Genomic DNA, 12,857 nt, shown 5'->3' on the forward strand with positions numbered 1-12,857 from the left:
AAAAAAAGATGGTGGCCAATTAGAAATCTGAAAAATAGATATCACCAGTAAGCCACCAGGAGCTGTAACCTCCGTAGAGCAGTCTGATGCCTCTGCTCCTCAATATAGTGGAAGATAACTGTACAATTATGTGTAAACATGTAAAGTCCTGTTAGTGAGGTTAGAGTCAGTGCTATTTTGGTCATGCCCGTAATTACACAAAGTGTTGCCTTATTTTTAACACCTCACAAAGGAGATAATGTACCCGTTACACACCACAAACTCAGTTTTCTTTGTTTACACGTCAACACTGAATAAAGAGTTTGTGTAAATCTTCACACCGATTGGAGTTTTGGAAAAGATTCCCTTTCAGTGACCTAAAAAGATTTATATGAGGACTAAAGGCCAAAATACATAGAAAAAGCCATATTTTTAAACATAGCCCTGTACATGTGGAATGAGCCTAAGAAAAGTAGCATCAGCACTGCTAAATTTTCATCATTGCAACAGAAAACAAATTAATGTGGATTTTTTTTCTTTAAGAGCAGGGCTTTTTGACTTTTGGATTTATCTCACTTATTCACTCTAGTCCAACCAAAAGTCAAAGCAGATATGGCTTTGCTGTCTTGCTCAACGATGGTTTGACAGCAGTGGACATAAATTTGATTTGTGGAAAGAGTCAACCTCTAACCCTCAGGGTATGGGACAGTCTCTATATCAGCAGGCCACCATGCTGCGCCATCTCCTGCCCCATTTCCCCTTCATCCACCTCTCTGCAGGTCAATGCACACAGTCGATTCCAAAATACAGTCATGGATTAAGTGCTGAGGTGATTTATCTCTGCACTTCAGTATTAGTGGAGAGCTCATAAAACAGGACAGTTAACACTGTTAAAGGTCCTACAAATTACAGGCCGGGGTCACAGAGGACAGGCCTTTTTATGATTAATGATGTGCCGTTGTTTAGATGTTGGCTGATGCGCATCCTCCCAAGACATCAGAAATAATATCTCTCCTGCTGCTTTCACACGTGTATCTACAAACCTCAACATGCGCACACACAAGGAGTAGGAAAAAGACAGTGCAGCAACTTGTTTTAAGAATTTTCTAAAAATCTAAAAAAGTCTTAAAACAAATAATCAAGGAACTCAAATGTGATTTTAGAAACTATATACTTTATAAAACAAGTTTATTTGCTCAGGAAACTGGTTGAAACTGGTTGAAATAGTCTACTGCAATGAAAGAGAAGCGATTACTGACTAAATACGAGGAATTTGTTCTATATTTATGTTGCACCAACCCACCAGAACAAATTCCTCGTATTGTGTTAACTATACCTGGCAATAAATCTTTTTCTGATTCTGATTCTGATTCTAAATGACGAAAAGGGATTTTTCACCCGTCAAATGGTCATTTGTATATCAGTTACTCAGCCTGTATTACATTGAATTCTTCACAATGAAAGAAAATCCAATAAATTAGTAAAGTCTTGATAACTTGAAGCAAAGGGGTTCGCTTTTAACAACACCAAAACTACATCAATACATCCAACTTGCACACAACTTGTACAGTACAATTAAAGTCCCATTTATCCAGATGTATGCTCAGTACTTCCCAAACAGATAGCCCTCTTTGACGGGGAACTGAACTAAAAGCGAAATTTATCTTTCTATCTGCTCTCTTCAAAGCAAGACTCCGCTGACAAAAATTGCAATTTCACCTCAATAAACACAGGAGCTGCTGGTCTACTGCTACCCCGATCAGTGGTTTGTTATGTGTTATTATGTGACTTTGCTGAATCAGAACTAACCCTTTCAAAGACCCAAGTGCAAGGTAAAATGACTGTTTTTGTCAATAGAGTCTGGCTTTGAAGAGAGCATTGATAACTTTCTATTTCAGTTTAGTTCCCACTCAGAAAGGGACGTCTGTTGGGGAAGTACACATACAACTGTATAAATGAGACTGCTTCTTTTACTGCAAAGACGTGAGAAAAACATTTTCTTTAAGATATCTAGATAACACAGTGAGTAACTGATATACAAATAATCATTTTGGGGGAAAAGTATTCTTTAAATGTAAAGATTAAAAAGGATATACAAAAAACCTCATTATAATATTTGTGTGTGTGTACTTTCATTATAACAGCCATTCTATGTTGTCAGTAACTCATAAGCTATCTATATATCAGATGCTTTGTAGGAGAATTTATAACTGTTGACAAAAACATGAATATTTTTAATAAATTAAGTTAAGTATGTTCTTAATGTCTGCTTAGTGTTACATTAAATAAATAAATAATAAAAATAATAATAAATAAAGTGCTTCAGATTTTGGCTATGTAACTGGCATGTATGCCAAGATACAAGTGCGCGTGTGCACACACACACACACACACACACACACACATACATGCGAACATGAATAATAGGGGACTATCTAAGTGTACTATCCAAGAGGGAACCTTTATTAGCAGTCATTTTAAAAATACAAAACTAGAATTGAAAATTTACTTTGAGGTCTTCTTCACAATATTACTGCAATGTGATTTACAATTTTTAAAGAAATTGCCAAGAGGGGACCAGCCTGAGCGACGCCTGCTCATCAAAGGGGGGGACATCCATATACTGCAGTCAAACTGGTTTATCCTGGTTCTCTCACCTATAGAGTGCTTCTTTTTCACTAAAACTTCATTTGTATCTTTAAAAATGGGTATGTAAACTTTATTGCTTGCAATATATCAACATTTTTGTGATAATAAATATTACAGAAATAATACTACAAAGCAAAGTATATCTTTTAAAGAAGGCTCCTATAATCCTGTGAATTCAGTTTTATCTACTATTTACTGTTAATAACTTTATTGTTGTCTTTGTTTTATATATGTATATATATATATATATATATATGTATATTTAGATTCAGACCAATTGTAAATTCAACCAATGTATCACCAAAAATTCAGAAAAATAAATCTATAAACGAGTAACATTATACATAAAATGATCAGCAATATAATTACTTATTTTAATAAATAATATATTTATTTTAATTAATTAATCACTATAAAATGATTTAACACAAGTCTGTGACTAGACCTTAAAAGCGTGTTTGTTTCAAAAGAAAGAAATCAAACTGTGACATGACAGTTGAGCCCAGGTCCAGAGAAGTCAGTATGCTTCTGGATTTTGTTGAATCTGGCTTTCACTTAGCATAGTAGAGTCTTAAATTGCATTTATAGATGCAGTGATGAACTGTGTTCACTGTCAGTGGTTTTCAGTGTCCCCAAGCTCATTTTAGATATCATGTTGGTATTTAATGCAGTGCAGCTTTATGGGTCAAAGGTCGCGGCCATTCATTTTGGTTTTTAGCCTTGTCCTTTTATGCAGAGATTTCTCAAGGTTTCTAAATCTTTTCATGCTATTATGGCAAGATAGTTAATGGATTTGAACAGCAAATATCTGTTTTGTAATGTATTCCTTTGTGTTCACAATAGTTTTTCAGTGATGGATGAAACACCTGTGTTTGTTAGTGTATTTTAGCATTATCTAATCTAGACCCCATTCAAAGATGTTTGTTTTTAATGACTACAGTCTGTAACATATACTACACACTGGCGCAGCAGCATTGTCACAGTGCACAGAGAGTGCGTGAATTGAAAGGTACATAATAAATGTTACGGTAGGTTCACAATGACACTGAGTTTTACAGGACTTTACATTCCAGTATTGTAAACTGAAACTTTTCTTTAGCACTTAAAGTTTAACTGGTATGTTAGTGTTTTTGATGGCATTGAAATGGTGATGAGCCACCAACAACTCATCTCAAAAACCATCACAACAGGATACACATCTATGAATGGGCCTTCATAAGTCGACTTCTGTTTGTACTCTGAACTTTGCACTCTAAAAGAAAAAAATGTCCACACTCCATTTCCTTTTGTAAGAAAACTAAAAAGGAGTTTTAAATTAAAATTATGTAACATCAAACTTTGACTTGACCTTTTAAAATTGTTCAATTTCCAAAATACTTACCTGACCAGTTTTCACAAGTAGTGAATGTCAATCAAGTTTTCAACATATACTTGTGTTCTCAGTCTGTACTTAAAGAAATGCAACTTGTTTGTTGGTGCACATTACAGAAGAAGAAGGTCCACCCTTGAGTAGGATATAATGACATGAGTCCACTGTTGGCTGGTACATAATGTCACAAGTTCCTTCTTAGATAGCACGGAGGACGCTCACACTCAACCATGTACAAAGCACATACAAACATATTTAATAATACTTGTGAAAAAAAATCTCATCTGAATAATGTTACATTTCTTCTTCAAATATGATTTGTTAGTATGTTTGTAACAGAATATAAAGGCTCAACTTTAGTGGCTGGCTTAACCTTTTATGGCTTGATACTGTATTAATGGGAAATTATGCCCATTTCTAAAATACATACATATTATTTCTATGATCTAAGGCAGTCTAAAACATTAGTAAACAAGGGCAACTGCCCCATATCCAAAAACTGGAGTGCTTGTGATGTCATGTGATATAAAGTGTAGAGTTGCTCCATTGATATGAAATTGTGAAAGATTTTCTAGATGACACTGAGAACAGCTGAACAATGTTATAAGTATATGGGAACATTTTCTGTTACAGAACTGACAACACCAATATAATAAAGTCTATTTGGGTTTAAGGGATAACAACATTCTGTTGGTCCTCAAAATTAGGCTCTCGATGAGCAGAAGGAGCAGCTCCAGACTTTATACTTCATGACATTACAAGTCTGAGACTTCTTCTAGTGTCTAGATCAGAGATATCACACATACTGGCTGATCCCTACAAGTGGAAAAAACATACTGGAATTCCTACTTAGATGTTCACCTTTACAATGAAGGGTTTCCCAGAAAGGACCAAAACGATATAAAGGTCAGCAACAGTATTTGCTGATTAATCATAAAATAGATTTATTATCAGACTTCTTTACTGGAAATTCCCATTAAGAGTTATTACAAGCACAGGATCTCTTTTACAATGTATGTGCGTGCTTTCAATGTATATGCATAAGAATGCATTTTCTTGTTGATCAACATTACAGAAAAAGGGCCACACATATAGAATAAAGACGGTGGTCCCAAGTTATTGGTACATAATGACACAAGTTCCCTTTTTGATAGGACAGAGTGATATTCACACTCCAATAGATTAATGAAAAGAAATAGAAAGGTGCATTTTGTAAAGAGAAAAATATCTAATACAAAAATGTATCTATTCAGTAAAGCTTCTCATTGTTTAGTAAATTGGCACCAGAAATGTTGCCATTGTAGTTATTTAAAATAAAGGCTATAATGTGAACACAATTATAACTTGTCTTAGTATTCACTGTGACGTGACAGATGAGCTCAGGTCCGGGGAAGTTGGTAGTGTTTCTGGATTTTGTTGATATCTGGCTTTCACTTGCATAGTTAAGTCTTAATTTGCATTTATAGATACAGTGATAAACTGTGTCCACTGTCAGTGGTTTTAGTGTCCTTAGCTCATTTTTGTGATATCCTTCAGTCATGTTGGTATTTAATGCAGTGCAGCTTTATGGGTCAAAGGTCATGGCCATTCATTTTGGTTTTAGCCTTGTCTCTTTATGTATTTCTCAAGGTTCTCTGAATCTTTCATGCTATTATGATAGGTAATGATTTGAAACACCAAATATCTTTGTTTTGTAATGTGTTCCATTGTGTTCAAAATGAATAGTTTTTAGTGATGGATGAAACACCTGTGTTTGTAAGTGTATTTTAGCATTATCTAATCTAGACCCCATTCAAAGATGTTTGTTTTTAATGACTACAGTCTATAACATATACTACACACACTGGCATGCAGCATTGTCACAGTGCACAAAGAGTGTGCATGGAAAGGCACATAATAAATAATATAATAATAATGATAAGTTCACAATGACACTCAGCTTACAGGACTTAAATTCAGTATTGTGAACTAAAACCTTTCTTTTAGCACTTAAAGTTTAACTGGTATGTTAGTGTTTTTGATGGCATTGAAAATGGTGATGAGCCACCAACACCTCATCTCAAAACCATCACAGCAGGATACACATCTATGAATGGGCCTTCACTAGTTATCTTCTGTTGACCCCATTCAAAGAGGTTTGTGCAACCCAGAACTAAGTTTTTATTATTGTTATATCTATTTTTGGTTGTTTTTGATAACTATAGCTGGTAACACATAGAGTTGTAAAATTAGTTGGCAACACAGGGCTGGTATACAGCATTGTCACCGCGGCACAGAGAGTGCATGAAGGCATGTGAGATTCAAAATAAGTTTACATGACACTCAGCTTACAGGTCTTCACATTCCAGTGTTGTCAACTGAAACAATCTTTAGCACTTAAAGTTTAACTAATGTTAATGTGTTTCTGATGGCCATTGCTAAAAATTCAGACAAACAGAGCCACTGAGAGCCAAGATGCCCTACTGCTTTAGAGGGCCACTTAATAAATAATTACCTTTCAATTATTTCCAGTGATATTACATACATGTGGGTTATTATGTCACTTCCAGCAGATGTTTCTTCATGTGAAAAACATGTTTAACTCCTTTTTTGAATAGCTTGTAGTCAATTGTGCAATTGATTTACAAATGTGGAATTCTGCTTGTATTTCTACTCTTACAGTTTAACATTATCTTACCCAACATCCACTTGTTTAACACAGGAAAGAGGAAAAGCCATGTTTCAGTCAGATACAACATCTAGGATATGAGAAGCAAGCAACCCTGAAGCCCAATGTGTAATGTCCTCACGACCATAACGACCATCGCTGGCTAGAAGAAACCATCCCCAGACTGCAGGGAATCAAGGCCTGACAGATTTTCACAGGCTGACTTGCAGAGAATCAAACCCTCACCCACTGCAGGTCACTCACTTTCAGTGGCAGCAGTCTCCACTGTTCAACACTCAAAGTTAGGATCTGAGAATCATATGGGTGCTGGTCACTCCACCTCTTCAGTGTAGAAGAAATTACATATTTTTGTCCACTTCATCAACTGAAGGCCAAGTAAATATAAAATATATCTATAAACTGTGTGTGAATGTAATAAAGACAGATTGCTTTCTAAAGAATGCACAAAGCCACTGAATCAAATGTACATATAGATCATACAGAGATGAATAACATTTTTTTTCGCACATATGAATACTCGCCTCTTTTTAGGGATGCATCTACTCCATAAATGTGGTAATTTCACATGTCGGTATCATCTTTCTGAAGCTGGCAATACTGTATTATAGGCATACTATTAATAACTTGTTAACTGACTGTTAATTATACTTTGTCAATACATTCTTGATAACCAATGAAGAAATGATAACTAATTAACTTTACCCATTATAAGTAATGTTATAGATTGTTATTTTATTAGTCAAATACCAAGACTTATACAGTCTTGTATAAATACATAACTAAGTATTAATGGTTTCCAACTAATTTGTAAACCTTTGTAAAAACAAAAAAGTAAATTATACAATATAAATATCTCTTGGATAGATAGACCAAATATTTATAACACTTTGTTAACTATTAATAGTTGGTTTGAAAACTGTTTATAAACATTGTTTGGATGGTTTCTATAAAGTTGCAACTGCTAATGGTAATAAACTGTTAAACTGTTAACAAAATACCATGTAGCAGATCTTGAAATACTATTTGGAAGACCATTATAAAGTTGCAAAGCGTTATATTTAAATCTTTTGAGTCACTTAATAAATAATGTCTTTCTAAGCACTTTGTAAAGTATACATACATCGCTGTTCTTCATTAAATTTCTTAATAGGTTACAAAAGTTGCAAAACAACAATAACTCCACTACATTTATCTTTTGGCTCAAAGTTGCATGTCAACATTGACTTTCTGTTCATATATGTGTTTAAAATGATAATCACACAATCAGGACACAAATATGTACTCTTTATGTAGCTCACCTATAAACATTTAAAAGGGCCAAATTAGTTTTAATTCCATACAATCAATAACCATTGACAACATTGTAACTATCTAAATAATGTTTGTAGATGCTTTACAGAGTATCTAATTCTGTAGTATTGTTTACCTCTTTAGTTAAAACAGAACCTTTTATTATAATTAGAATAATGAAATGTAAACTTGAGGCAATAACCTGTGCGACATCAAAATGGTATGTCATGAAATAACAGATGTAATCATTAGGTAACTGAATATGTTCAACTACTTAAATATCCATAATAGTACAAGTTTTGAAAAAGAAAAACAGTATTTAAAATGGGAATTAAAGTGGAGAATTGTATGCCTACTCAGACAATTTCAGGGTGTTCTTCCCAATAATCCAGGGATGTTGTACTAACCAAGATAAGAAGCAGTGTGCTACTTGTTAAACCCAGGATGGGGAATAAGCCACGTTTCAGTCAGTCTAAATCAGATACAGCATCTTGATATGAGAAGTTAGCAACCCCTTAGCTCAATCGTGTCATGTGCTAACGACATCGCCATTAGAAGAAACCATCTCAGACTGCAGGGAATCAAGGCCTCGACAGATTTTCACAGACTGATTCCAGCACAGAGTCAAACCCCTCACTCACTGCAGGTCACTCACTTCTCAGTGGCAGCAGTCTCCACTGTTCAACATTCAAAGTTAGATCTGAGAATCATATGGGTGCTGGTCACTCCAACCTCTTCAGTGTAGAGGAAATTACATATTTTGTCAGCTTCATCAACTGAAGGCTCATAAATCTAACAATATATCTATAACACCATGTGATTGCTTACTTAATAATGCAGAGCACCACTGAATCAAATGTTTAACATCTTAGAGAGATGAACAACAATTTTTTTCACAAACAAATGAATATTTAACCTCCTTTTAGGGATGCATTTCATTCCATAAATGTGCTGGTAATTTTACATGTCAGTGTCATCTTTCCTGTTTTGGCTGTTAACAGACTGTTAATTTCACTTTTGTCAATACTACTTGATAACTAATAAATAAATTGCAACTACTGATGGTATTGATACACTGATACACTACTGATGGTATATTGTTAAACTGTTAAAAATACCATGTAGTGGATCTTGACATATTATTTGGGAGGCCATTTTAAAGTTGCATTTGTTGTTTTAAATCTTACAGTCACTTAAAAATGCTTTTGTTTCTCAGCGCTGTGTTACATGCATACACGCTTTGCTCCCCATTAAATGTTTTATAGGTTAGAAAACTATTTATTTTCATATATAAGTTCAAACTGATTTATGACCAAACCTTTTAAATTTATATCACTGCAGCTCAAATGAAAAGGGTTCAGGAGGTGAAAATGACCACATAAATTCAACATTACAGATCAATAACATAAAACCTATGTTACAAAACTACAATAATCCACCATGTTTTTCTTTTGGCTCAATGTTGCATTCTGACATTTTATTTCTGTTTCCTGAATATAAGTTTAACATGATGATCAGACGATCACTCTTACTCTTTAGTTTTGTTTTACTCCTATAGTTGAAACCAAACCTTTTATTATGATTAGAACAATTAAATGTTAATCTTGGCACAATAAACTATGTAACATCATAAATGGTTTGCCATGAAATTCATGTAATTATTAGGTGATTAAATATGTTCAAATATTTAACTATCCAGTAAAAAAAGTACAACTTTTGTATCAGTATTCAAGCTAGTGGGAATTTGAGTGGAGAATTATATGCCCAATCTGTAAACTTTTAGGATGTTCTTCCCAATAATCCAGAGATGTTGTACTAGCTAAAATAAGCACTGTGTGCCACTTGTTTAACCCAGGACAGGGGACAGACCCATGTCTCAGGCAGTCAGAGTTGGATGTAACATTCTAGCTAATATAAATTAGCATCTCTGAAGCTTAATGTGGAATGGCCTATTGACCACCGTCAACAACAACAAAGAAACCAACCCCACACTGCAGAGAATCAAGTCTGCACAGAGCTGCACACGCTGACCCCTCACCCTCTCCAAGTCACTCATTTCTCAGAGGCAACCTTAAAGGCACATGGGTGCTGGACACCCACTCAGTCAATGTGGAGGATTGTTTAATGTTACATCATAAACTAAAAACCCTTTAAGGAATTTGAAATTCTTCATATAAACCAAAACTGTGTTGAATAATAATAAGTACCTCTGGTCACTGCAGCATGCAAACAGAGAGATGGCAAATCATCTAATCCAATACAAAATGAGTAGTCAGCCTCTGTTAAAGACACAATCCATAAATGTGCTGGTAATTTTGCATGCCAGTACACCCATTTAAAACTCTCAGTTCCCTCTCCTACAACAGAAGACTTTAAAGGTTGTACACAGCAGACAAATTCAATCCAAATCTCTCTCAGGTTATTTTTTTATTTTACTTGAAAGTGAATCCTATTTTGATCCTAGTTCTGCAGTTTTTGTATTGTTGGCTGTTTTATATTTCTTTTAGTTGTTTTAGTAGTTGTAGTTGTTTTGGTTTTCTTGAGATCTAGTAATGTGTATATACAATTTTGTCTGTCTAATGCAGATTTAAGATTAATTTAAAACATTGGAGAAAATATAAAACAAAACAAAACAAAACAAAACAAGAAGTGTCATTTTGTACAGGCCAAGAGGGGACAAAGTGTTGACTGACTTTCCTTTTTAGAATTTAAAGTTAAAGTACAGCCAAAAGTACAGCCAAAAACCTATAGAATTTGAAAGGTTCATCTCAGCAGTTGAACAGAGGGTTTCAGAGGTTAATCATTCCTCTAACTGACTTATCCCTGTAACTGAGACAAACTGATTGCTCACAAAACCTCCCATATTATAAATACCATTAAAGATTGCTCTAGTCATTTATATCATGATGGTTGTCAATGTGTTTTCAACACAAGGTAAAAGGAGCACACTCTAAACAGCAACTCAAAAACTTATTCAGGTGCAATTCAAAAAGCAATGTACCTAAAAACTAAAATGATATTTCTATCTCCAATTTCCTAAAAAATAAATAATTTTATTATTACATTTTTGTAAGATTATTTTCTTTGAACAATAATGCATCTAACTTCTTTTTCCTATTCTTTGTCATTTATCCATGTTGAAATGGGAATGTCACTCTATACTATATATCTAAGATGGAACTTGTGTCATTATATACCAGCCAACAGTGGACTCATGTCACTTTATTCAACTCAAGTGTGGACCTCTTTTCTGTAATGTGGAGCCACAAATAAATGGATTCCTATAGATGGGCACACATACATTGGATTTCAACCATAACAATAAATGCCAAATTCAGCTGATTCCTGTGAATTTGGGAGACCCTGCAATTTTTGTCAAATCACTGCAACTATACAGAATTCTTAACTATTTAAACCGTTAAAATCTGATTTTCACTGTATGTTCGCCCACAACTAATCCACTCAGTTCCTCAGTTGCCCTCAAGTATTTCTGAGTGGTCTGATGTTTTACAAAGAAGACTTTGGACCAGCAAAGCTATTTTTTTAAATTATTTGCTTCATTTTATGCAAATATTGGCTCTGAAAAGGCATCATTCAATGATGATGAAACTTTATTCCTTTTTTTTTTAAAAAAAAGTAATAACATTTTTGTTTTAATATTCTTTTCCCAATAGAAAAAAAAAACTTTAAATCCTCAAAAATAAAACCTAAAACTTGCATGGCATTTTTTTTGCTTGTAAAAACTGTTAAATGGAAGTTTTGAGTACGCCCATCCATATTCTCAAGTGATGCTAGCCACGCAAGATGTATGCAGATGTGCCTCAGGTTGTCTGGCTGTCTACTGACGATAATAACACGCCGCTGGCTCTGTCCGGGCTATGTTCTCATCTCACATCATCCTGCCATGATCCAGATTGATGGCAGGTATGCCAAAAGCACTGACAGAGGGAATGTATTTGAAAAGTTAACAATGAGAATGGACTGGGTAGCCCTTTTTAAACACAGTGTCAAGCTATAAAATGGTAAAGATATCCACAACGGCTGAGCCTTTATATTCAGTTACAAAAATACATACTTACAGATCCTTTTAGAAGCAAAAAAATTACATGATTTAGTTTAGATATATTTACAAGTAACTTGTGTCATTATGTACCAGCCAACTGTGGACCCCTGTTGCTTTATACTACACAAGTGTGGACCTCTTTTTGCCTGTAGAGTAGATCAGCAAATAAAATGCATTCCTGTGATTATAGAGAAACAAAACATATGTACATTGTAAGATTGACAGAAATCTAGTGCTTCTAGTGCATCTAAAAACTCAAAGGGAGTTTTGGAGGATTGAGCTAATCTCAAGGTTAAGTTAAATTCTGATAATAAACTAATTTAAGCAATTCATTAAAATTAGTAAGATCTTGCTGGTATTTTCTCCACATTTTCTTCCTACCATTATTATTATTATTATTATTATTGTTGTTGTTATTGTCATTTCTCCTTTCTTAGATTTTTAAAATATTTCCTCTGGGGAAGCCGACAAAAACAGTGTCAAGCTAGATGGTTAAGCTTTCATCCACTAAAAACTGAGCCTTTTATAGTTTGTTATAAAATATTAGTTATAATTATAATAATCACAGTCATTGTAATCATAGTTGAGGAATAATTTTGAATTATTTAGGTGAGATTCTTTGTGTAAGTCTTATCTATCTCATTTTATTTATTCTTACATGGTGGAGTGTGAACGCCACTCCATGCTATCCAAGAGGGAACTAATTGTCATTATGTACCAGCCAACAGTGGACTCATGTTGCATTATCCTATGTTTGGACATGTTTTCTATAATGTGCACCCACAAACAAATTACATTTCTATGAGTACAGACTGAGAGTGTATATTGAAGTATATTGA

At 34.2% G+C, this 12,857-nt stretch overlaps 1 protein-coding gene across 2 annotated transcripts in view; it reads right to left on the reverse strand.

Moving 5' to 3' along the window:
- The window catches only part of col14a1a (collagen, type XIV, alpha 1a), a 195,724-nt gene that overhangs the window by 48,856 nt on the left and 134,011 nt on the right, over nt 1-12,857 (reverse strand). The window lies entirely within an intron of this gene.

The sequence above is a fragment of the Plectropomus leopardus genome, chromosome 11 (assembly GCF_026936395.1).
Source record: "Plectropomus leopardus strain MGB_pleo_1.0 chromosome 11, ASM2693639v1, whole genome shotgun sequence".
Lineage (NCBI taxonomy): Eukaryota > Metazoa > Chordata > Actinopteri > Perciformes > Serranidae > Plectropomus > Plectropomus leopardus.